The sequence below is a fragment of the Catharus ustulatus genome, unplaced genomic scaffold, assembly GCF_009819885.2.
Source record: "Catharus ustulatus isolate bCatUst1 unplaced genomic scaffold, bCatUst1.pri.v2 scaffold_72_arrow_ctg1, whole genome shotgun sequence".
NCBI lineage: Eukaryota > Metazoa > Chordata > Aves > Passeriformes > Turdidae > Catharus > Catharus ustulatus.
This window is the reverse complement of record NW_024879542.1, coordinates 81010-106496: the sequence shown is the minus strand read 5'-3', so window position 1 is coordinate 106496 and position 25487 is coordinate 81010. Positions and strand designations below refer to the sequence as shown.

The 25487-nt window shown below is 39.0% G+C and overlaps 2 long non-coding RNA genes across 6 annotated transcripts in view; both read right to left on the bottom strand.

Moving 5' to 3' along the window:
- Window positions 1-1968: 1968 nt before the first annotated feature.
- Window positions 1969-11735, bottom strand: LOC117011502. The gene is made up of 2 exons (XR_004420999.1): window positions 7948-11735; window positions 1969-4033 (listed from the first exon to the last, which is right to left on the bottom strand). It is a non-coding gene; the product is annotated as an uncharacterized LOC117011502 (long non-coding RNA).
- A 1706-nt stretch (window positions 11736-13441) lies between these two features.
- Window positions 13442-25487, bottom strand: part of LOC117011500 — a 67014-nt gene continuing 54968 nt past the window's right edge. For 2 of the 5 annotated variants that reach the window (XR_004420994.2, XR_004420992.1), the window contains one exon: window positions 13442-13472. This is a non-coding gene — a long non-coding RNA (uncharacterized LOC117011500). The other 3 variants (XR_004420995.2, XR_004420997.2, XR_004420993.1) reach the window with 3 other exon arrangements.

Genomic DNA, 25487 nt, shown 5'->3' with positions numbered 1-25487 from the left:
TCAGGCCACAAAGATAGAGGTGTCACGGATAGACTTAGATTGGCAACACAAGGGAAAATTGTTCCTGACTTGATGGGCCCATGATGCCTTAGGTCATAAGGGCAGAGACGCCACGTATAAGTGGGCACGTGACAGAGGGGTGGATCTAACCATAGACAGTATTTCTCAAGTTATCCATGACTGTGATACATGTGCTGCCATCAAGCAAGCCAAGTGGGTGAAGCCTCTCTGGTATGGTGGGCATTAGTCCAAATATAAGTACGGGGAGGCCTGGCAAATTAATTACATCACACTGCCTCAAACCCACCAAGGCAAGCACTACGTACTGACCATGGTGGAAGCCACCACTGCATGGTTGGAGACCTACCCTGTGCCTCACGCTACTACTCGGAACACCATCCTGGGCCTTGAAAAACAGGTCCTTTGGAGGTATGGTACCCCTGAGAGAATTGAGTCAGACAATAGGGCTCATTTCAAGAACAGCTGGGCTAGGGAACACAGCATTGAGTGGGTGTACCATATCCCCTACCATGCACCAGCAGCTGAGAAAGTCGAACAGTGCAATGGCCTGCTTAAAACCACCTTGAAGGCATTTGGTGTGGGGCCTTTCAAGAACTGGGAGAGTAATCTACCAAAGGCCACATGGTTAGTGAATACCCGAGCCTCCACTTACCGAGCAGGCCCTGCCCAATCTGAGCTCTTGGGAACACCAGATGGAGATAAGGCTCCAGTAGTACACATGAAATGTATGCTAGGGAAGACTGTTTGGATGAACTCTGCCTCCAGCAAAGACAATCCTGTCTGTGGGGTGGTTTTTGCTCAAGAACAAGGTTGCATCTGGTAGATGATGCAAATGGATGGAGAAACCCGATGCATACCCCAAGGAGACCTTGTCCTAGGGTGAGCTATCTATGTAATTGTATGTATGTATATAATTTAAAGGTTCCAATTTGATGTAATATGTCAACATGGGAAAAATTCTGGGGTGGAGTTTTTAATCTTCAAACAGCAAACTGCTTTAATTTTAGTATAGTAACATTGTCACTGTCAGCCATTAGAGAATGGAAATTTAAAGTGCAAAAATTAATGTTGGCCCAAATCACCTTGAAATAAATCTTTCTTGAGCACAATTCTAGCAGTACATTTTTCCCTGCTTAAATAATTTGAGAAGATACTGAGTCCAGTTTAAATACTTTCACCTAAATACAAACTAAGATTCGCACTGCTGGGGAGCTTTGAAGAGTGTATCCATCCCACATCAGGATGACACTCAATTCTAAGTATATGCTTCAGACTGAGTTTGTACTGCTTTGTCAAAGAGGTGGTTAACTCATGCAGGTGTTTAAACTGTGGTTCATTCCTTGCCTTGTATTTCACAAAATAACAATATGAAAATGTAGAAGCTAAAACAAAGCCCATGGAGTTTTAATAGCAAATTTTTTCTTGACTTCTCTACCTTGAGAATCTTTTATGCACCAAAATATTTTCCTCTAAAGGTAGAAAGATAGCTGATAATCACTTTTTCCAAATATCAGTTTTCTTATTTCCAATAGAGATGTGGTATCATATCAGCTACTATCAAATCTGTTGTTTTCCACTGTGGTAGCATTAAGTGTTGAAAGTGGGAATAGTTAAAGTAAGCCCTCTTGTTTCCATAACCAAAATTATAGAAAGTTCCCAAGGGCTGATATCATCAATGAGGTCTTTTAGAGACTGATATTAGAAAACAGTGAGGTCTGTGTCTTCTCTTGAAGTTGAACTCACAGTATTGCAATATGTTATTTTTTTATCATCCTCTGAGATTTGGGAGAAATTTTATAAGTATTGAATTGAAAATTATTTCCCAGAGAATGGAAAGCAAAATGGTATACTTGTTCTCACTATCAAATGAGGATTTTTCTCTATTCATTGTGTGTATATCTGATATTTGAGGATGCGTTTGAACATGAGCCATAAAATTCTGGGTAGTTCAAGAAAACGTTTTTATTAGTCAAAAAGATTTGATGTCCTGAGGGATTATTACCTCCTTTTTCTTTGTCTTTTTTCCACCTTATTCTTAGTTGATATGAAGAAAAATATTTATATAACACTTAATAACCAAAAAGTGAGAAAAAGCTTTGGATCAGGTTTGCTGCTCATGTCCAGATCAGGTAGGCTCTGCCACACTCATAGACTAATTATTCCTGCAGTCCAGCCCTTATCTGGATGTCAGTCTCTCCTAATGACTGAGATATCAATGTATAATCCAAGTTTGGTTGATCCTTGGCTCCCTTCACCATTAACCCATTCGGTTTCATGAAGTCCTGGTGGCTTTGAAATGTGTACCACTGATCTTCAGGGAAATGGGAGAGCTCAGCAAACTCAATGCACTAGACAGCCTATTCTAATCAGAAAATTGAAACCAAGCCTTGTTGATTAATTGAAACATCTGTAAACTGCTGTCTAACAACATAGAAATAAAGAGACATATAAATAACCGATTTGTTCAGGCCCTCCTGTAAATCATTGTTTTAATTTATTTGCACCCTACTTTTCAGACTTCTCTTGAAGAACCCCATCACAGACAGGAATTAAAAGCAATTGTTGGCCGAAGAGAAGATAAAAAAGTACTTTGAGCCACTCAAAACACTGAAGCTTGAAATTTTATATCTGCAAGATATGGCTGGTGCAGTGATTAATCCAGTCAAAATAATATGATTTCCTGAAATTTATTAGCACTTAATGTTCTTCAAGAGCATGAGGCTTATTACATTAAGGGGCAGAAGAGGTGGAGATTAAATGAGGTATATTGTCTACTGAGTCTCTGGAGTCTAAGGGAAATCATCCCATCAACCACCAGCAGGAAAACAAACCCCCACAGAAAAAGAGGTTTTTTTATTCTTGAGGTAAATATAGATTAAGTTTTGTCTTCATTGTTAAAAATGCGTGGGATTTTATATCTAAAAGCTAGACAAGCTCAATACCTGACTGAAATAACCTTAGAGAAGGTTAGATCTTCAGGGCTGAATTCAGGATGCTCTGTGAAAGTACATCTGTTTTATAAGAGACACAGAATCTGTCTCATTCCAACTGCATTTCTGGGTCACTGAGACATTTAAACTGCACTTATAATTAACAGCTATTTTTAAACCATGAAAAAATAGAGCACTGGTAAGGTACAAAAGCTTTAAAATTGCCCCAGTTTTGCTTTTCAATAGGACATACCACTGCAATGTGCTTCAAGATCAAAGAGAGCTCAGAAAAAAGAGACAGGCTGATCAGTGGGGATAAATTGTTCCCATTATGATGGTATAAGAATAGGGTTCTTTCAATTGAAACAATTTAATAACCACATTCATTATATTCGTGTCCACTTGGTTTTATCTGAACAGTTTTTGCATAACTGGGGAGCAAGTTCAATTGAGCTAATTCTCTAGAAATTAAGATGTGCGGGATTTGACATTCAGAAATTAGGCACTAATAGTCAGCAAAGCAGTTGTCTTGAGAATCCCCCTGGATATAGCTGGATCTGCCTACCACTAATTATGTCAAATGCAAATGTATTCTATACAAGACACACCAAAAAATTTAATTAGCTCATTTCCAGACAGCTAATGTTATACTAGAGCAATGACAGCTATCAGATCACAATCTTTTCTGTGTTTATAGCATCACTTTCGTAAAAGCAAAAGATGAACAAGTGCAACAATGCTGTTAGCAAACTCTTTTTTCTTTCTACCATCAACAGGCAAAGCAGTTTTCAGGACCACTTTTACAATCCTAAGCAAAGCTACTGAGCAGCATATCCACGGTGACATTTTCAATTACATTTTTGTACAAAAGAGGAGAGTCATTGATAAATTTCCCTCTTTTATTGACTTAGCGAAAAATACCTATGTTTCAGCAGGTAGGAGAATTTCCCAGCAGATGCCTTGGTGAAGGAAGATTGCATTTGCCAGTTCTCAGCTGCATGGTAGTGTGCAAAGTGTAGGGTAAAGTGCCATGTGGCTTGAAGTATGGTGAGGGTGTTAAGAACAAATCTGCACAAACACTCCTGGAAGAATCAAATACAGAGATTGCAGACCATGTATAAGGCCCACTATACCTATTTCTGCCTGTTAGTTTCACTGGTAAAAAGAACATAGGCAGGAGCATTTAAAAGACATTTCTCAGTGCACATGGGATCCTTCCTTATTTTCTTGTCACTGCCAAACCAGCAAAGAGTAGAGGACTGTTGAACAATTCATTGGGTGGCAATTGCATAATAACACCATTTCTTCCCTCTCTCTCTGCCCCCTTCTTTTTATCAGAAGACAAAGTGCAAAAACTGTGAAGTTATCCTTGCTTCAGTGGAAGTTTTTAAATGGATGGCTTTTCCAGAAGCAACGATTCTTCTCTTACTTGGCTATTTCCCCAAACGTGATTTGCAGTATAAAGCCATACATGGATCTAATGTTGAGGAAAGGGTATAGACTTGTACAAATCACTGGAAAGATAAATATGCCATATAGATCAATAAATAAAACCTAATTCCAAAAATATCAAGCTCCAGCATTCCAGGCCAATTAAGATATTATTTACTGCTTATAGGATTGCTAGTTTGATGTTCTCCTTATTCATTTTTACACTATAGGCATTTGTTTTGTTGAAAGATATATAACTGATTTGTAAATAGAAAATGATATAAATAGATTTTATGTCTCATAAAACTGTTAATCCATGCTCCATATTAAATATATGCTGTACTATTTTTTGTACTTAGACAGAGCTCTAGTATAATTAAAATAAAGTATGCTGGCTTTATTTTTTCTGTAAGTCATTTCCTAGCATAAAGCTCAAATAACAGTACAACTGCAGCATGAAATGTGGTTATAATAGCCTGAACCACATTTCCTGAAACTGAAATATGGAGATAATAGTGTGAAGGTACAAATTAAATGCAAATAAAATAGATTTCCTATTGTTGCTAATCCCTGGATTAGATTTCAGTGAGAAAATTAGCTGTAATATTTAACTTCTTTGTACTTTAATCATTGACATATTATCAGTTCCAATTCTAAGTTTGTATGGGAATTATTGCACAGGACTTTGAGAAAGCCACAGATTTGCCTTTTACATCCTGAGTGGACCTATTCTGTGGTAAACAATACCTAACAGTATCTAGCGTCAACATAGAGGCAATTAGAAAATCAGTTGTGATTTTAAAATCATAACTTGGCTTTTCAGATATATACTATCTTCTACGCTGTCTTAATCTGAACAATAGATACACTGGTGCAACTACCATTTTAAAATTAATTTAGCATTTTAATAAGTTTAATAAGAGCACATTTATAAAAATCTACCAAAATGTAATATATTAACCATGTTTATAAATTAGTATAAACCCAAAATATATTTATTTAAGAGTCTACATGAAGCATTCGCATCATTTTAATAAAATAAATGTAAAATAAGTCAGGCAAATGGATGCTTACTTTATACATGGGCATCATGGGCATCACTACAATATTTGTGGAAAACATCAAAATGTTTAAGGAAGTTTGTCGTATTTCTTTGAGAGGTAATGTGGAACAACTTGTGTTAGTAAGTACTTACAGCATGTCGGAACCATGTGATGTGATAAATTTGTAGCATATCTTGCAGCTGTGAGTAGTTCAATGTATAACTGGAATATACACCCAAGATAACTGGGCAAATCACTTTTAAGACAGCCCTGTGTCACAGATCTATGTACTACCATTTGAAGGAGCAATTTTTCCCTGTTTCTGGCCTTTCAAATGGGATTACACACACCCCCCCCAAAAAAAAAAAAAAATTGCGGGTTGGACTTTTTTACTTGCACTTCTTCTGACAGAACAAATCACCATTTGATTTTGTCTGGTTCTTGGGGTTTTCCTGACATTTTGTGTTGTGGTTACCTCTAAGTACCTACCTATGAAATGTTGAAATCTGAATTTGACCTCTTGCTCAAGCTCTAACATGTAGGCTCAGGTGAGTCTTGCAAATACATGTTTCACTCTCAGCTGAAAACTTCAGAAGGAACCAACTGTTTAATGTTAAACCAACTTCTCTAGTCCCAAAGCACAGTAAGTACTGCAAGGACTTACTAGAGTGAAGACAACACTAGCAATTTGCAGGAAATCTTTCTGCTCTCCTTTTCTGTCCCCTGTCATGGAACACTAAATATCATAGCTCATTAGGAGGCTACTAAATTATCCAGTTTCTTATTTCCACTGACAGAGAAGGAATTTGGTCCAAAACTACTGAAGTCAATATGTGGTGGCCTCTGTATGATCAGAGTGCTTGAGACATCTGTTTCAGTTCATCTGATTATGTAAGGTGACTTCTGTAACTGAGAATGGGCAGTGAGTGGTAGATTCCCTTGCACTTCCTGTTGACACTGCTCTCATCATACTGTCTTCAGGAGCACAGGAATAGATACCTTTACAGATTTAGATTAGGTGCCTGTCAATGAGCAATGGCACAATGTGACTGTCATTATAGGTTTTAGCTGACTATAAGAGGGGAGCAATGTCAAGTAAATGTCCACACTGTCTTTGAAAAGATTTTTACTTTTAAGATATTGTGGATTTCACAATGCAAAAATATTTGTTTGAAGTGCAAGTCTTTTATTTTTGCAATTCATCTGTATATAACAGCTACTACTATCATCTGAGTTAGGCAGGTGACACACAGAATAATAAATAAAAGCTGCTCCTGAAACATCAAGCACTAGCATTCCAGGACTTTAAAGTTATTATTTGTTGCTCAAGTGATTGCTAGCTAGGGCTTCTGTCTGACTTGCAAACCTACTGCAAATCTTCCCAAGAAAATCACCGTATCAATGATGCCATAGTACAGTAATTTCACTAATACAAGCCGCAGCAATTTGACCAAAATTTTGGTGGAAACCCGAAAGTGCGGCTAATACTCAAGGGTGACTAATATATGAACAACATTCTAAAAGCTGCCAACATGGAAGTGAGAGCCCGCGGCAGCCCCAAGCCAAGCTGGAGCCCAACCGGCCCCGGCAGAGGTGAGAAAGCCTGGCAGAGGTGGGGCCAGCAGTGCGGGGGGCGGGTGGCAGAGCTCGGGCCAGCAGGGCAGGGGAGCCCGGCAGAACCGGGGCTAGCAGCGTGGGGGAGCCCGGCGGTGCGGGCGCCTGCAGTGCTAGCCAGGGTGAGCAAACGCGGCAGCAGCGGTGCAGACGGGGGTGGGGGGCAAGCGAGCCTGGCGGCAGCAGAGGCAGCACCGCCCAGCCGGCCCCGAGCGGCCCCGCCGAGCCGTAGTGCCGAGCCGGGCCACCTGACCCCGTCGGCAAACATGAGCAGGCCAAACCTGCCTGGCCCCTCCCCGAGCCAGTAAACCCCGCTATGCTGCGATCCTGTTACTAATTGGCAAATTTGTGAAAGTTGCACACAGATCCTCACTACGAACGAAAGTGTGGCTAATATTTGGGTGTGGCTTATTTATTGACAAAGACGTCAATGTTCTCGACGCACCAGAAGTGCGGCTTATACTCCATGTGGCTTGTATTTGTGAAATTACTGTAATTCATATGGCAAAAATTCCCCACACAGAGATGAAAACTTGTGAATCCTGCACTCAGTGAAAGCAGAAATGTTGTGTCCAAACAAAAGGAGTTCCCTTCCTTGAGGAAATGTATCTCAGCATTCCCTATGCCAGATAAGGTGACTAAGGCTTTGGTCTAGCCCAGAGATTTCTGGCTCAACCTCCTTGTCAGTTTGCTGTCAAAAGCTTCTCACACACCAGGACCACTTTGATGACAGAAATCTATTAAAGCAAGAGTTGTATGCCTCAGTTTTGTTCCTCCACCCAATTAAGTTTCTGACGGTTCTTGCAGGGCTGACCCCACTCCAGGAGTGCCCCTTGGACGTCAAATCCACTGGCAAATCACCCAAATGCAGTTGATGGCAGAGAAGGGTTTGTGCTAGGCATACCTACCTTTGCATCTCAGAGACGTTTCCTTAATGTTTCTTTCAATGAGTATATCTGCACATTTTGTGTCAACTGAGGTGCTGATCTTTTCCATGTTCCAGCATATCCAAGCAACTTCCAGGGGCTTCTGTGGGAGTAATAGAGCTAGGCTGTATGTCCAGCTCTTATCGAGATGATTATATCCACCAGACTCAACTTCACAGGCTGAAGAGCCTGTGTTAAAAGTCGGTGAATCAAATTTTGAACTCATGGCGAATAACTGTGTCACCATGTCCCAAAAGGTGAAGGAAATCCAGCCTAAGTCACCTGACATTATATAAAAGACTAAAAAAAAAGTTTTTAAACCATTTTATTTATTTCTTATGCAATCCACTTTTTCTTCATCATGTTTTACTTCTTCCTATCAAAGGTCAGAAGTATTTAAAACAAATCTTATTGATATTATTAGTCATGCTACCAGACTGATGTGGACTTGCATCTCATTATCCTGGTACACAGCTCTACTCAATGTGAGAGAATTCGGCATTTAGATTGTCACCAATTTAGGAACTGAAGCTGTGAATATAAGTGTCTCCTTCACTATGCAGTATCAGCTTTGATGTTGCATGGGTTCGGATTTTGGGTTATTTCTCTATGATATTTAAAGTTTTTAAATTATAATTTGAAGACTTGTCTACCCAAACCTGAATTATGGTGTCTCAGTAATTTCTCTTGTCATTAACACTATTCTTTTAATTCAGTCATGGTGTTACAAAACATTCACAAGTCTTCTCTGAAGGGAAGAAGGCTTAACAAAGACAACAGTTTCCCTAGAGAGGTAGAGCGCACTTATGCAGCTTTCTACTGACCATGCTCCCTGACTGACCACACCTCCTTATAATGGAAGTGTTTTTCTGGGAATAGGACAGAAAACAGCTAGCCCAGTAATGCAGAGTAATATGGACTAAAAGATTGGCTACTCATATAGGTACAAGATTAAAATAATAATATTCTCTCATATTTTAGATATTTGAGATGTCCAGACTTCAGTAGACATCAGTGTGGGCTGAAGGATAGCCAAGCTAGTTCTCAATGCAGTGACTACTGTACCAGGTGCTTCCCACCCACAGCTCATTGGTAGGGACTTTACCCCCCCGCAACAAGCTGGCAGGAAGGAATAATCAGAGCTTGTCTGCACCTCAGCTTAGACCCTTTCAAGCCTGTGCATCTCCAAGACTTATTACTGTCTTCTGTAAATTACATGTGCTTGTTATTTGCAGGGGATAAACAAGTGCTTTTAGAAAAGAGAAAAATTAAATAACTCCTGGGCAAAAAATTGAACCTGTATGAAGAAATGAAAAATCAGTGGAGCAATCATCGAGTTTTTGGTCACAAAAAAATCAGTTACAGACTTTTCATTTGTCACAAATAAAGCTGTCCTACCTAACACTTTACTTATTTTTTTCTCTTTTTTTGTTGTTTGACATAGATGTTTCCCCAAAAGGGAAAAAACTTCAGAATGAAAAAATGAATTCAGTTAATCTACACAATGTAGAATCATCACCTCAAAAAAGTGTTCACTTCTTTAAAGACTAGAAGGAAAATAAATATACTGCAGTAAAGTTGTTGAGTAGAGAAATCTATCTGGACATTTTACAAAACATTTCATTATGCTGATAATTCCCAGAAGTGCTCCCAAGAGTACTTTAAGCTGAGGATTACTGCACTGGATCTGATGGACTTTTTTTGTAGCCCCTTTAAAAGGCAGTGAACCGTTTTTCTATTTTATTTAAATAATGCCCCTTAAAATGGATTTTTAGAGGTATAATAACTCCTTGAGAGTCAGTTATGCTAAACAGTTTCTCTTGATAGAAATGTTGTAAAACTCGTTAACTGCACAATTTCAGATGCCGACTTGGTGAACACTAACTGACATGTGAATGGCCAGAGTTTGTAAAATAAATTGAAATAGTTGTTGTATCACACAGCTAGCAATGCACAAGCTGTAAGTCACAAGGGACTCAAACCTGACGGAAAATTACTTCAAGATGAATAAAAAGTGTTTGTTTCTCTTGATTAGTTTTTAGAGAACAATGAAAATGTTGAATTGTTTACAGAAGGGTTGATTAAATGTGGTCAGTAGCACCATGTACCTACTGCTAACTGTTAGCCTTCCCAGCATCCTGCCTCTTCCCTCCACCCCATGCATCTTCTTATAAATTATAATGGTCACACATTTGTGTGTCAAATGTGCTAATTTTGACATTCCTCTGCTGCTCTGAGCTGTTGAGGCCTTTGTTAGGTAAAACACTGTTGTCAAGCCTAACAAGCAGCTCATGCAATTTGCTGGACACTGCCATAGAGAATAGCCGTGTTATGAATTGCTTCGGAATATAACAATATCAAAATACATATGCATTTCTTTCCTTTGTTCAGCGCTGAAACTTTCAATATCTTGAAGAAATACATATTTTGCATTTAAAAAAAGATCCAAAATGGGTTTGACACTGCAGTACAATGTTTGTTTTATTCTTTCATTGGATTACGATGGGAGGGGGGGAAAGAGACTAGTTGTCCTTTTCTGAGCTAAATTCACTTTCTATGTGGCACTAAGGGCACAAAGGGGAGATGCATCATGCCACAACATATTCTAGCAGATTATCTGGTCTGCTTTCAGAGCAATTCAAATTTAGGCCACTTTAGGAGAAGTGATATTTGTACAAGATGGCAACACTGTCCCTTTGAGGCAGTGACTTTTTAAACAACTTAAAAATCAGGTTCATTTAGCAGCAATCAAGAAAGTAAAAACCACTGTGTATGTCACTATAGCTATTGAACAAAATTGTCTTCCTTTTTTTTCCCCTTTTCCACCCTATTCCACCCTATTCCATAGCCTTCATCCCTTCCTCCTCTTCCCCAGAAGAAAAATCTACCAGTACTGTGCAAGAGTTTGAATGCTATTTGTGGCAATCTGTCACTTTGCATAGTGTTCCACCCTGATGTGAAAGTAGGTTTTTCTTTTTTTTTTCCTATCTGTAGAACATGCTTTTCCAGGCCTATTATGTGTATAAACAATGTCATATGTAATTACCTTTCTGGGGTGGCAATTATTTCTTGGCATAAAAGCTGAAGTTAAGACAATCCATCCATCCTGCTGCCCCCTGCCTAAAAATAAAGGATATCCTAAATATCAAACAAACAAAAATAAAATCATTTAAGGATGAAATCAAGGCTGTTTATGTCAGCCTGAAAAGGGACAGATAGTATCACTGCAGCCTCTAAATGTCAGCATGATCTTTTTTTTTTTTTTCCCAGGCAGCAATTGCTTTACATTTTGTTTCAGATTGAGTCATTTCAACCTTTGCCTAGAAGCCAGTTTTTGCAGCCCACCTCCTTGTACTGAAAACTTTTGCACTTTTGCTAGGGCAGATTTCCTTGGCAATTCTGTGGGTAAGAAAATACCATACCTGTCATGTCAAAGCTGTTGGAGGGTGCGAAATGCTGACTTTCTTGTCTTGCTTCACGCTATTGCAGGTTATGCAGGGTGGTGGGTTGAGAGAGTGAAGGATGAAGGAGAGCTTTTTATCTTTTTCCCCATTGTGTGTCCATCTTGCTGTGTATGGTTGCCATCCTCAGTGCTACCTTCAGTTGAATATCTATGGACTGTCATAGTCTCACCATAACTTACCTCAAGGTTCCATAATTACTATAATACAAAAGCGTGATCCTACAAAGGAGCATGATTACAGTAATTTCACTGATACAAGCCGCACCATTTTGACTTAGATTTTGCTCTCAAACCGGAAATGCAGCCAATATTCAGGAGTGGCTAATATGTGAATAATTTTCTGACATTTACAACCCCAGAAGTGCCAGCCAGGGTGCCGAGCCGAGCGCCTGCCAGTAAAACCCAGGATTTCACGATTGTTACAAATTGGATACTGTGTTGCGCAGCGGGTGGGGCCAGCACAGCGCCGGCAGCGTGGGGGGAGGGAGGGAGGCAGGGGAGTTCCCTACTTCAGGCTGGGGAGAGGCTGTGGTGACATCCCCACGGCTCAGGGAGGAGGCGGGGGGCTCCACCTCCGCTGTTCACCACCAAGCAGGAGCAGGGGGCGCTCCATGCTCGCCCGCCGCCACCGCGGTGGGAGTGGGCCGGGGCGAGCGACCCCAGAGGCGGCCACCAGCCCCGAGAGGCCCCGCCGAGCGGCCCCACCGAGCTGGGCCACCTGGCCCTGTCAGCAGCCCCTAGCGGGCCGAGCCTGCACAGCCCGAGCTGAGCCAGTAAACCCCGCCCTGCTGCGGTTCCGTTACTGTTTGGTAACTTTGTTGCACGCAGGTCCTCGCTGCGAACGACAGAGTGGCTTATATTCAGGTGCGGTTTATTTATGGACAAAAAATGAAATATTTGCCAACACCCAGAGATGCGGCTTATACTCAGTGCGGCTTGTATTCATGAAATCACTGTAAGTTTGTGATAAAAGCTCAGGTAAGACTACTCTAAATCCCCTTAAACACACTGGACAGGGTGTTCCCATTCCTAGTTCTCTGTTCAGAGATACAATCATGCTTCTTGCTTCCTGAAGTGAGAGCCACACATAGCAGTGCCCCATCAGCAGCTAGGAACAGTCCCTCATGTAATTCAGGCATACAGCAAAATATCAGCACAGATACTGCCCACCTATACATTTACAAAACCAGGCTAAACTACCTTTTATATCCTGAGATGTGGAGTGTATTATACTGATGCTACAATCAAAGTCTCACAGCAGCATTTGTGTCTTCACCATTTTTGATGCAAATCAAATATAGAAAATTCAAAATTAGTTTATACAAAGCAACATATGCTTATATTTATAAAAGGGTGTCTTGTGTCCTTTCTCAATTAAGTTTTAGGGAGGACTCTTCTGAGTCTTTAATTCACAATTCTCAGAAATTACGGCCAAACTGAAGTGGATTTGTCTAAGTTTCTTTTGTGCCTGACAATGTGATTTTCAGTGTGTCTAACAAGGTTGTCCTAATGCAGACTACTAAATGAAAGGTGTTTGAATGATTAATCTTTCAATCTCTTCTATACCATATGCACTGGGAGGCTAGCTGAGTGAGAGTTCTTTCTGTGTTACATGCTTTTACAAATTCAAGAATGAAGAGAGGAGTAGGACCAAGAAGCAGCATGCATAAAACATAAAACATGATTAGTGTCCACCTGCTTATCGCATGTATACAGACCTTTTATCATTCAAGAAGGTGTTAGCTGGCACACAACCTAGTTTTCTATATATCAGCAAAAAAGACTGTAGAGAAGGAAGGAAGTAGATGAACCAGTTAAAAAATTTCCTTCCTTTCCATTTTCCTCTCCACATCCTCTGCTGAAGGGACAGTGAGAAGCAAGCACACATAGTTCAGCCCAGGAACAATACCAGCATGTCAATTGAACTGAATGATGTAAGCAGCTTTCCCAGAATTTATCTGCTGGTGATGTCAACTGAGAGAAACAGGAATTAGAAGTCATCATTTGGTTTTGTCAGCCTGGTAGCAGATATAAGGAAAATCTCCTGCAAAATAGAAATCACAATCAGGTTTGCTGGGGAACACAATCACAGCTTTAAAACCTTTTTTTTTCCCTTTTTCTTTTACTTTTCCCCCTTTTTTTGCTTTTAATAAATGGGAACAGAAATAACGAGAACCAAACCAGAGGAAACACTAATTATGCCACCAGAATCTGTATCTAACTCTTTTCCTTGCAAGTTTAAGTAGGTGGTTTTGGAGTTGCCCCAAGTGCTGATTCCATCATTGCTTTGACTGTTAATAAGCTTTCTTCACAAGTAAACATTTTCCCTCGTCTCGAGGAGAGTTCTGAGAACTTCTGCATCTATGCAAATATTTTGATAGGATTTGAGCTAAGATGTGTTAATTGAAAGGAGGAAAGATTATCCTGTAAGATGATGGAATCACAGGTGGTGGTGGTATCATAAACTGGTGTTTCTTGCCAGATATCTTCTTGCACAGCTTTCCTTTTCTAAGAGGATACCTCTTTTCCTAAGAGGATCTCAAAACACTTTGCTCCCATAAGTTAGGAGTTCTAGCATTGATCTGCAATGGAAATTTATTACTACAGTTGTTTTAAGGTGAATACACTGAAATATAGAAAAAATTAATGTCATGATCAAGAATAACAAAACATTGTTACTAAAGCTGAAAATAGAACAGATCCAGATTACTGCTAAGCATGTCTCCTCCTTTTCTGTTTCACGCTGTTGTGGGTAAGGACTAATACCCAAAAGTTACCAAGTTTTGCTCTTCCTATGCATTTAGTCAGACCTGTTTGGGGGATCAAGAAACAGCTGTGAAGCCATCCTTCTTTACAAAGAGATGCAAAAAATACAAAGTTTGCTCTGTCTTTTCTGACTAAAAATTTTGGTCAGAAGAAGTTACAAGCTCAAAATGAGTCTGGGTCTGACATATTTTTAAGAGAAAAACACTCTGGGATCTCTGTATGCAATAATATAACATTGTTCATTTTCCTGTGGGAGGATGTGATTACTTCATCTTCCCTCACCTACCCCCTAAAACTGGGAGTGGCCCCACATTTTTTAAAATAATTATTTCTTTTGACTTGCTGGTGGCTTATGTCCTACCCTGACTCTTTTATTCCAGTTTTCTAATCAGCAATTACTCATGCAGTAATTCAAATTTAATTTCAATATTTACTACTCGGTGAATTCACATTAGTTGACTGCTATGCCACATTCCAGCTGTCTGTCATTTTCTGATTCCATTAAGAATGAAACATTAAGACTTAAGAAAAAGGCAAAAAAATATCTAAAGAGTGATCATAGTGAGTCAATTATGCTTGTGTTGCGTGGTCCTCTAAGTTCACATTAAACTTGTATTGCTCATAGCACTTAAAGTGGAAAATTTCTATTAAAAATTAAAGCAGATGAAGAGTGTCTACAGTGCATAAGATAATTCTTTTTTCTTTCAGTCTGGCAGTAGATCTCAGCTTTGCCCATTGCTTTGTCCATCTGCACAGATCATGTCTCTCCTTGAATGATTTCACCAGCAATGCTAAATCAACCCTAAATAACCTTCTTCGGGCCCAGCCTTCACCTGTTTTTGCAGAAAAGCTTTGGGCTGGATCCCAAAGGTCACTTAGCCCCAGTATCCAGCCACCTGCAAGGATAGTTCTGGGAGTAACTGCTTTGGTGATGATGTTATGGTGGTTTTTTCCTTCAAGTGCAAGGCTAGCCCAGACCAGGTCAAGCTCAGAACAACATACATGATGATATGACCATACAGGTACAGCTGGAGTGCCATAAGGGATGAAATTTTCCTCTAGGGTTCAACACCACTGCCTTAACAAGACGATGAAATATCTCCAATCAGTTCCCTACATTGTAATCTCCTAGACACAGAGATGTCTTGATGCATGGATCCTTTTTTTGTACAGTACTGAGCACAGAGGGATGCTGTCCTCTAGCTGCTGCACAGTGTCCCACTTAAAATATTTAAAGTAGTGCATAAACACCAAATACTGAGCTTACCAGTATTGCAGAAAGCGACTACTGACAATGGCCTACCACTCGAAAATTAAAAACCTTTTTAACCCATAGCTTTAATTTCTGTTTTGGGGAGTAGGCAGGTAAAGGCTCTACTGCATCTATAGTTGGTCTCTCTGCACTGTTTTGTAGCTTTCTTTTGTAATGCAGATACTTATAAACATCAAAACCAGTGAGCTGGTAGGTGTACTTGTAGCTTCTGCTCTTGAAATCATTTTCTGGTCTGCCTCAGAAGTACCTTCAAAGAGTATACTCTTTTGCTTCTGCTTTACACCCCTCTTGGTGAATGTTCTCAAGTGTGGTCTGAACAATTTCTCTGATATGTGCTTTTGATCACTTCCATGTTGATTAAACATGAGATTAAAAATTAAAACTGTTTGGGCTGATGTTGATCCATTTATGGAAAGTATCTCATATAGCTTCAGCAACACTGCTGAAAGTGAGAAGGATATGTCATGGTCTTATGTGCAGCTGCTTGACAGGTGGCTAGGAGAAATACCCTAATATTCTGATATCACTTATAAGGAGCAATAATTTATTCTGTCATATTTTTTAAAAGTGCTGTAATTTCCTTTCTATCTTGGCATTTTTTAGGGATTTCCTGCATTATTCAGGTGTCACTAATCTCATCTGAAAACTGGATTCATTGTTCTGCATCTAGAATTACATTGATAATGTGAAAAAAAAATCAAACTGATCTGAGTTGTTGCATATTGAATGGTCTGGATGATATTAGGACAGGTCTGCTTTCCCAAATTTTTAGACTACAATTCTGCTACCTGTGAGCCAAATGCCACTCTCACTTTTAGAAATCCTTGTGTGAAAGGCTGCACAACTCCAACACTTTTCAAAGACATTCTATATTAAATTTTTCCTGTTCCCAGAATGCACTACCTTCCTTCTCATGAGAAAACTCAGGCCTTCATGGTATCTCACTATGCTAGACATTAAGAAAAATATACCAATATATAAGGTTACTGCAAGCACTTAATTCCTGAGGTTTTAAAGATCGTATAGATTATTGATGTGGAGGAATCTGTGTAGTATAGGCTACACAAAAATACAGGAGAATTATTTTTATTATTTGAGTAGACAGTCTAAAGAGGAGAAGCAAGGCAGCCCTGTTAGTGATCCTTATTTTGATTATTACAGCAGTGGCTGTTGAAGTTGTCATTGCACAGAGGTGCTGGAACAGCCAGAGACAGCAAAGTGTCTTGCAGTTTGGAAGCAGACAGAAAGTGGGCAAGTATTTTCCTTCAAGTAGAGTAAAACTATATACACAGGGATCCAAAAGGATGTGGGGGGGGTAAAATGTAGCAGAGAGAAAATTTCAAATGTGTCACAGATTCATCATTGCTGTTACTACAAGCTCTGTTTTACTATTTAACCTGATATTGGGGTGTTTGTGCGTACCTGGTGCCCAGTCTCTTTATCTGCAGTTACAGTCCTGAACTTAGAGACAAGCACAAAGCTGGCAAGAAAAATGCTCAGTTCCATGTGACCTAAAAAAACACTTTTAAACTCAAGAATGGTAAAAGGTCTCAGAAACAATTGCTGTAAAACAGATTTTGTGAGTAACCTGTTTTGAAAAATAATGGGATTTCTAGCAAGGAAACGGCGAATTTTGAGCTGGTTGTGCCCTACACTGATGGGAGCTAGAAGTGGTTGAGCCTACAGTTTACAATGAGCGAGTGATAACAAGGCAACACTGTCCATTAACCCTCTCTGGATAACTGGAAATCTGCACACAAGAGCTCAAACCCAGCTGTGACTGGACTCCAATCTATTCCGGCTTCTATCTCTGATGAAAAGCATGAAGATGGAAGAGTCAAACAGAAACTACTCTGTTTGTGCAGTTCAGAGCTATTTGAATAATCCAGACTTTCATTTTAAACAAATTAAGTGCCAGGCACTTTATGGCTATGAAGAAATCTCCCTGAGGTATGAGTGAAGTATGGATAAGAGGAAAGTCCACTGCAGATTGAGGGGGAAATGCAGTGAGAGGAACGAATGCTCCATAATGTGAAGTGCTAGACATGGGGAATTTTTCACATTTTATTAAATCAGAATTTTACAGTAGTTATTGAAAGCAAAAGACACTGAATTATATTTAGATAATAGTTCCATAAATAATGTGTGTTTTCATAGCAGTTGCAAAGTCTGAAATTTATGTGCTAATTACAGACCCCAAATCATCTCTGCACAGATTTGCAATTAAAACTGAAATATTTTCACATACAATGTAAGCCTTGTATTCATAGCATGTCAAGAGACATGCTGGTTATAGTTTGCCCCGTAAATATGAATATTTTATGTTTGAACACAATTGTTTCACTATTGTTGTCCTTACATTTGATATATTAAAAACTGCAAGAGTTTAAAGCTGAGTGCCACATTGTGGATTGTTATTCCTTTTAGAGAAAATATTCTGTGTATAATAACGTACACCGTGCAACAATCCAAGGACATGATGATTGTTGAAAGACATTGAGAAAGAAAAATTTTTGCAGATGGTTATCTTTTTAATAAATATTGTAAAAACTCATACTTTTAAAACCCTGTAGTGACAGCAAAGTGCAGGAAAAATGCAAAATTAGGGAGAACATTGAATAATTCAGTAGCTTGTTATGTGATTAGATCTGATTGGTCCACACTGAGATGGTCCCCATAGAAATTATTTCCCATGGTAGCATTGGTCCTGGGTGGGGGGCTTAAGATGTCCATAAAATGGGAGAACAAGGCTTACTGGAACTAATAATATAATGGTTGTGCAGAATGATTGATGATCTTTAAAAAGGTCCAGTTGGTTTCATCTTTCTTTAGATTTTATCACTCACTCTTTCTTAGTCATGCGCAGTCACTAAGGCAGAGAGGTAACAAGTGTTTGATGTATGATAGTTAAGCCACTTTTGTCAGAACTGCATTTATTTTAAACTGCTCTTGTATTTGATACTCAGAAGATGTATATGTTTATTATTTTCTAATCAAGTTGATAAGAACAGACAGTCCTAGGATTGGATTAAGAGGTAAACCAAGCTTGTGTTGGAGTAACAGTGCTAAAAATCTCAGAAAAAAAAAAGAGATCCTCTTTCCTTGCACAGGGACCATTTCTGTTACTGGTTAAATGGGTATAGAGCTCAAGAGGACTGACATCTTCGTGGGAAAACTTGATATCCTTTATTATTTGCAGTACACACACACCTTTCAGAATGCTGCTTAAACTTTTTTAAGCTGTTAAGCTATTCAATTCACTTTGCCCTTCGCAATCTATAGAAAACCATTAAAGCTTCTTTTATGTCAGAAGAAATTTCAGACAAATAGAGGAAAAATTGCTTATTTTAACCAATTGGGGGATAGGTGTCGTTTCCACTTGTTCCTGAAAGCCTACACACCTCCTCAAATACAACAAATCAAGCCATGTATTTTAATCACTTGTTGGAACCATCCTTAGCAGAACTTATTCAGATTGCAGATGAGGTGAAAAGTACTTGACATATTTCCAATGGAGTAAAGAAGAGTATAAAATGGTTATTCAAGTAGCAATGTACCAGAGTCAAAATCATTTGAAAAACTTTCCATTATCTCCATTTGTTCTTATTGCAAAAATAAAAGAAATAATTCATCAGGACATTAGGTTTTTGAGACCAATCACTGATGCATACACATATGTTTGTATGTGTAAGTTGCAGACTGTATGCATACCCATGCCATACCCCTTTACGCTTGTGCATGGCTACATACAGACATGCATATCCTCTCCACTTGTGATGGATTTGTCCCTTGTAGAGTTTAATGGTTTTCTGTTTTGACAGTTTAAACCCTGACTCAACACTGCTTAACAAAATCAAGAGCATTTTTTGGCAATTAATTTTTTGCCATCAATAATATTCTCAAATTGGGCCATAACAGCAAAGACTGTGAAAGTGAAAGAGCAAGACAATTCATTAGACAACTGTGCAGCAGCTGAAAGTGGTAAGAGATGTCAGACCATGTTCCTGTGCTTCAATACTAATGAGAGTCATTGCATATTCATAATCCTAAATACAGTCAGCTTCTGATAAAAACTTTTGTCATCAAATCTTCACAGAAAGAGTAAAGCATTGCACTCCTTGTGTTGTGGCACTTCTACCAAGCCAGCACAAGAACAAGATTGATTGTTTTACAACACAGCCTGACAGAGAACTAAGAGATACTGCCCCAAGGGTCCTGAAACTAAGCTCAGTTTGATTACAAGGCTCCAAGTAATCAAAGAAACAAAAGAGAGCGGATACGAATGTTGGTTTGCCTTGCTGCTGAGTTTTAGTCTATTTTTTAAATTACTTTTTAAAGACAAAGGACACTCTAAAGATGTTGCTTTTCTTATTCAGTGTTGAGAGTAATTATCTGTTAGGCATTTAAAAGAGTTCATATCAATTTGTATTATGGAGAAAGAATGGCAGGTGGTAGCAAACTTGTTCACATGTTGTAGCAACACTCCTACATGTCTTAATAGATACAAATCTCTAAAACTCTATGAAGTTTCACATCAATGTGAATAGCAAAGATTACTGAACTCAACCTGCCACATATTAAAATCAGCTCTGCCATGTTTTGTACTACCCAGAATTCATTTTTTGGTGGTTTCTTTTCTCCTTGTTCTGCTGTTTTGTTTTTTTTTTTTGTTGTTGTTGTTGTTGTTGTCAGCTCCTTCTTCTTCTCATCATTGCTGCCATTTTCATTAGTTTTGAGAAACCACCCATTTCGTTTGCAGGCAGTCAGATCCTGAAGGTACACAGCTCTGCTAGCCTTTAACCTTGTGTTACCTGTCTGCTGGGACAGCTGTTAGCATCTGCTGGAGTCAGAGAAAAGCAATGTATGTTCAGTACCCCCTTTGAAAAAGCCTTGTGAGTTTTCTCACTCATAAAGGTCTCTTCAGCTGGAAACGCAGCACATTTCCACATCTGTTTAACAGGTAAGCAGGCTATAAAATATACATCAAATTAAATAAAACAGGACATTAATACAAAGGTTTAAAAATCTGATTACAGTCTTGGTTGGAATTTTTTCCCCATTCATTATAAAATCCTGCATTTGGGAGAAAAATAATTTCACAGCTTAAGAGAAATCACAAAAGATTAAGCATGGGAAGGTTTCTGGTTAAACTGTCATATGTATACAGACTTTGAAAACAGAGCAATTTGTAGTTATGATGATTGAAGTAACTGATTATCCGCAGGTATTTGAAATGTTGAGACACTAAATTGCCATATCAGCCATATCAGTTGGATTGCAGTAAAACATGAAAATACTGGCTTTTGTCTAGTTGGAGAAATTTATTCTTCCAAGGATGACAATCCTTTAAGGAGGAACTAGGCAGCTTGCCAGCTGTCTATACATGGAAGTTTGCAAATGAAACCTATATTTTCAAAAGTTTTTTAAGGTTCAATAAATGGTGCATGGGTCTTTGGCAAATAGCCTTGTATTAAACAGATTCCCATATACTGTTTACATTTCCTTTAAACCTGTTATAGACTAGTATGTATTCATTACAAATAAATGAATGTCGTAGATAATGGCTTGCATTCAAGTTGTACATGTATTCATAGTTCCTCGATTATGTACAACATTTTTCTAAAGAAAACAGTAACCCTTCTTGGACTGAAGCTATAGGAACAAGTTTGATTAATATTTTTACAAGACTGAAGTAAATGTTCATCATATCTGTCAGCAAGCTGACAGCTTTCAAAAAAGAACCTTTGTTCCTGGGATAAGTAAGTTGTATGATCTTCTTTAAACGTATCTCAAAACCTTAGAGGGAGAAGGTGTTACATTCAAGTGAATTCTACTCAAAATATGATTGCTGATAAGTCTGCTTTGTATTCCAGATCTTTGATATACAAACATTATTTGACAGGAGAGTGACTATTTTTTAATTTGTTGCTGCTGCTTGTCAGAACACCTCTGCTTCCCCATTAGGCAGAGGTGTACTTGACAAGTTTTCTACATATGTACAAGGGAAACTCACCATTAACCAGTGCCCTGCATCACTTTTGTGCTTACTTGTCTATTAATAGGTAAAACCTGGGCATAGAGATTACTGGATACATTAAAAATTACATTTTATTGATTGAAAGAGTAAGGAAGTAGACCAAAATTTGAACGACTACAAAGGAAAGATTGAACTGAATCCATGTGAAGGAAAGGGAACAACTGTTCCATTTTTTCCGGGATGTTAAATGTTTTCTCCTAACTGGAGTAGTAACACCAGTGGCACAAAGAATTAGGCTGCAGCACATTGTATCTCCAGCATTAATGAGTATGTATCTCAAAAACATACCAGCTCATAAAAAAATAAAACTGAGGTTACCCACTAAAATATATCCTTCCTAAGCTCTTCAGACAGAAAAGCTACTGAACAACATGAAACATTACATTTGATTACTTGCAGATAGTCAAGCTTTTCACAGTATTATCTTTTCAAAGCTGGATAAGAACATTTGACTTTATCTGTATTTATCTGTTTATGTGAATTGTTACAGGGAATAACAGCAATTGACTGATCCAACACTTTTTAAAATTCCAGTCAAAATATTTGACTGAATAGGGCTGGATTCAATTTTGATTTCAAGGCAGTTAGAGAAGATAATCTTATTTCTGTTCATGAATGTAACCTTCTGTTTTTGATCTGTGAGTCTGCATATGACAGAAAATATACCATTAGTTGTATTTCTACATCCACTCAACTAATAATTTTTTTCCACAGATTTCAGGGGAATCCAAGGTGAGTAAGTCTCAGGATGAGATCTAACTACTTGCTTTGCAATCTGACACGCTAAATAAAAGCTATGTCCAAAGTGTGTTACCCAAGCGGCATCAAGTGTCTTTCTCAAAGTCAAATGAACAAACCTGGATGTCTCCTACAAGCAAGTAGTTGTGATGACAATATGATATTAATTTATGTACAATTTACAGATTCAGAGTAGAAAAAAATTATTTATTGGCTGTTTGGGTTACTGCTATTCTTTTAAATATGAGAACATAAGCTGACTCACTGCTGCTCACAAGCAGATTTTGCATGAGTCTCCACTCCTCTCCACATCCTTGCAGTCTCTGTAGTATGCTCCTACAGAACAAATCTATAGAATCAAACTTTGTTTCAGGAGCAAACACAGCCACAGCTTGAGCATGGACAGACAGACAGACAAGTTGCTGTGTAGTGCCAGACCCTGCAAGAGCTGGCAGGGAGAGTTGGAATTCAACAGACACATCAGTTATACCAGCATCCTACCACTGGCCATATCAGTTTTAGAGCCATTCAAATCTGCTTATTTACATTAACTAGTTCTTACTTTCTCCATCCCAGTCAACATGTGTGGAGATGACCAGAGAAATATAGCAGGAGTTATTATCCATCCTGACTATGCATTAGTACAATTTTAATTTACCTTCATGCTGGGGGGTGCGCAGGGAAAAAGGAGAGAACTGATGCACTAAAAATACTTGGTTTAGTCCAAAGTAGGTGTTCATTCTTTCCTTACACAGAAATTTATTTCCTGAAACAGTTTATTTTTTCTTTACCATAAGGTTTTGGAAAGTCCAGGGCTTTTTATTCCTTTCTCAGTTTTACCTCTTTTGCTCTAATTCACCTCCTCTTTATAGAAGTGGCATTGGTTTATACCAATGGTTCTACTACTTCAGGTTCAGGTTATATTCCTTCAAGTCCTGCATTTTCATCATCTTTCGGACAATTCAACAGCTTTGCTAGCACAAGAATGTGTCTGCATTTTCACACCATATCTTGAAACCCTGAAATTAGAAGTATCAGTACCTTTTGGTTTGTGATGGGGAGCGGTTATATATTATTATTACTACATTAAAGATATAAAGTCTATTCCTGTCTATACATGCTATAATTAATAAATTTCTGTTTTCAGAATTCTGGAGGGAAATCATTCAGTCTGCTATTGCTGTATCTCTCAAATTGCTTCATCATTTTCATGACATGCATCAGTCTGTTTAGTCCACCTTTTTATTTCCTCTGAAATGTGACCATATAATAGAATTCAGAAACAAAAATACATTAAAATACTGGGGGAACTGATTTGCTGGGAGAAGTTTAAGTTCTGGGTATTGATAGGTGTTGACAATGAGATATAATAAAAATCTATAAATATTCGAATTATTTCATCAGTAGTCATGGAAGAAAAAGAAATACTGGCTTTGTCATTGAAATAGTTATCCTGGTGTATCTATCTTACAGGAGAAAATGAAATTATATTTCAGACACTGTGGTGGGGCAACTGGTGTTGATTTAAAATCTTTCATCGCAACTACCAGAAAATATGAAAAAGAAAATACAGAAATAGGTTTGGAAATTTTTTTTTAAAATATAGTCCACTGAATTATGACACAACATCACAGAATAATTTGCAGAATCCCCATAAACTTGATAAAACTCCAGTTAAATGTATCGACAGAAACTGCACTCCTTTGACATCAGGATTAATGTAGTAGAGAAGGGAAGAAATAAAGGAATAGAGAAATTCAGTGTTCAACCTCTCTGTCCCCTCTCTTTAGCATGATATTGTCGACCCCTGTACATTTGCAATGGTAATTAAATTAATAATATGATATCTGTTCTAAAGATCTCTGACTATTTTGATTTCTAACACCTTATTTGATCTTTCACTCCTAACTGCCTCTGGTCTGTCAATGTATACTCTCATATGTTTCTGCTACCTGGCAGAGTATCAACTCCAAAGTTTCTTCACATTTTTGAGACCCATTTTAGTTTTATACTTCTCTAAATTACTATGAAAACAACAAAAAAAATAGAATTTTTTATAACTGCTTCAGGAGAAAAACGACGGCAAAGGAGTTGTGGGTAGCTTTCCTCACATGAATGGCCTTCATGGGTTTAGAAACTCAAACTTCCTTGAAAGTTAGACCAAATGAGATTAAGAAATCCTGTGGAGATCCATGTAATAGTTTCAGGTCTATTGACTGTGTATTTATTTCCTATTTCATTGCTGCACTCATATTTTGATGATGTAAATCCAATCTGTCTGAAGCATAGAATGCCATCCAGAGAGACTTGGACAAGGTCAGGAAGTGGCACTCTGGAAAATGTGTCTGGTTCAACAAGACCAAGTGCAAGGTCCTACCCCTTGTGTTGGGGCATACCCCAGAATCAATACAGTCAGGGGGATGAGAGAAGTGAGAGCAGGCCGTACAAGAAGGACTTATGCATACTGATGGAAGAAAGGTTGGACATGTCCCAGCATATGTCCCAGGCTGCATCAAGAGCACTGTAGCCAGCAGGTCAAGGGAGGTGGTTCTGCCCCTCCACTCTTCTCTGGTGAAAGCCCACCTGGAGTGCTGCATCCAGCTCTGGGGCCGCCAGTGTAAAAAGAATTCGGACCTAACACCTCTCCTGTGAAGACAGGATGAAAAAATTGGGGTTTGTTTAACCTGGATAACAGAAAGCTCCAGGGAGACGATAGAGTATCTAAAAGGGCTAAAAGAAAGCTGGTAAACGATTTTTGACAAGCATATGGAATGAAAGGACAAGGAGTAATTACAGTAATTTCATTGTTATAAGCCGCACCATTTTGACTAAAATTTTGCTCCCAAACCGAAGTGCAGCTTACATTCAGGGGTGGCCAATATATGAACAAATTTTGGAAATTTCTCAACCTGTAAGTCTGAGCCAGCAGCAGCCCCGAGCCAAGCCGGAGCCCACTCAGCCCCGGGTGGTGGGGTAGTGGCGGCACAGCAACAGTGCCACCTGGCCCTGGGGGTGCGGTGGGAGCACCGACCAGGGACGCCCCTCTCCCTCTTCCCGGTGTCAGCGCCCGGGGAAGCCCCTCTCCCTCTTCCCAGTGGCACCAGTCGGGCATGCCCCTCTCCCTCTTCCCAGAGGCACCAGCCGGGGACGCCGCTCCCCTGCTTCCCAGCAACACCGGTTGGGCATGCCCCTCTCCCTCTTCCCGGTGGCAGCGGCAAGCAGGGCCAGGGCCGCTCCCTGGCGAC